The 1,744-nt window shown below is 42.0% G+C and overlaps 1 pseudogene; it reads left to right on the plus strand.

Moving 5' to 3' along the window:
• Positions 1–832: 832 nt before the first annotated feature.
• Positions 833–1,063, plus strand: LOC110308696 (diphthamide biosynthesis protein 3-like; annotated as a pseudogene).
• The last annotated feature ends 681 nt before the right edge of the window (positions 1,064–1,744 follow it).

Here is a 1,744-nt window from a genome sequence, read left to right on the forward strand (position 1 = left end):
TACTCTGGAGTAACTCAGGGGCCTCTCAGCAGGTACCAGTGTCTTGGAGAGAGCAGTGGCTGGTGGCAGAACAATAGAGCCATCTAGGCAGGAAGGCTCCACCCTAGGTAATCTCCTTAGTGGCAGCAAGGTCAAAGTCTGGGTCAGCCTGATTTCAGGCTGGGGGAGGTTACAACACTGAAATTGCATCTTACCACAGTCAGAACAGTTACTTACCATCAAGAAACCAAACCAAACCAAACCAAACCAAACCAAACCAAACCAAACCAAACCAAAACCAAACCAGCACCACCATTAGATGCTGATGGGGATATAGAGGAATAAATGGTTCTTATACAGTGCTAATGGAAATATAAATCAGTCCAGCTTCAATGGAAATAAATATGGAAGTTCTTTAAGACACTAGAAATAGAACTACTATATAATTAAACTGCACCATTGCTGACGTATATCTCAAAAAAAAGCCAAGTTTTATGTAATATATATCCCTCCCACAATCTTACTTGCTACACTATTCACGACAGCCATTATGGAACTAGTGACTTCCTACCAATAGATAAATAAGATGTTTCTCTCTCTCTCTCTCTCTCTCTCTCTCTCTCTCTCTCTCTCTCTCTCACACACACACACACACACACACACAGACATATATTTCATATATATCACATATATTATCACATTTATTTATCCACACTTACATGATATGTATATACACACATATATAAAATGGTTATTATTCAGCTCTAAAGAAGAAAGAGGGTGGGCCACAAAGCCTGGGCCTATCCTGCCTGAGTGCAGCTAGGCAAACAGATTCATTGCCGACCCGCTGACCATGTCAGTATTTCATGATGAGGTGAAGATCAAGGACTTTCAATATGACAAGGACTTGGAGACCTATTTCTGCCCCTGCCCCTGTGGGAATAGCTTCTCCATCATCAAGGAAGATTTGGAAAATGGAGACGATGTGGCAATGCGTCCAGGTGTGATTTATGACAAAGATCAGTTCATGTGTGGAGAAACAGTCCCAGCACTTTCAAGCAACTAAGAGTTAGCTAAATGCTAAAGAAGCTCTCAGGAACTCAAGTCCTGAACCTCGGGGGCTGAGCCCAGGTGGATGCATCCAGTGCAGAGTTACCAACCTCCTCACTGGGCAGGTGTCCTGTGGATGGCCTCATGGGTGTGATTTTCATCAGCCACTGAACTCAGCATGAAAAAGTGAGCCTGTGATATATCAGACCTGGATTCCATCCTTACATGGAAGTGGAAGGATTCCTAATTGTCCATCTGAATTTAAGGAGAGCCTTATAAACTGGTTTTTCTTCCATCAGTTGCATTATTTGAATATCTGAAAAATCATTTTCTGAAAATAACATCATCCACTGAGAGAGAGAGAGAGAGAGAGAGAGAGAGAGAGAGAGAGAGAGAGAGAGAGAGAGAGAGAGAGAGAAACTGGGATGATAGCTTAGTAGTCCTGGGACACTTTCTAAAATGTGCAAAGCCTTAGGTTTAATCTCTATAAACAACAATAACCACAACAAAACTCCAAACAAACAACAAAAATGAATAAAATTGTATTACAAGTAGTGAAATAATGGAACTGTAAATCATCACTGTGGCAGGACAGCAAGAATGTGGGGACAAGGCATCAAGAGTAGTATGTGAAAGAAGCCAGGTGACATGGAAAGACTGGGACTGTTTCTCCACATGGTTCCATGTGACAACCAGAAGATGCCTAAGGAAAGCC

Source organism: Mus caroli, unplaced genomic scaffold, assembly GCF_978045245.1.
Source record: "Mus caroli unplaced genomic scaffold, Mus_caroli_1 scaffold_15, whole genome shotgun sequence".
Lineage (NCBI taxonomy): Eukaryota > Metazoa > Chordata > Mammalia > Rodentia > Muridae > Mus > Mus caroli.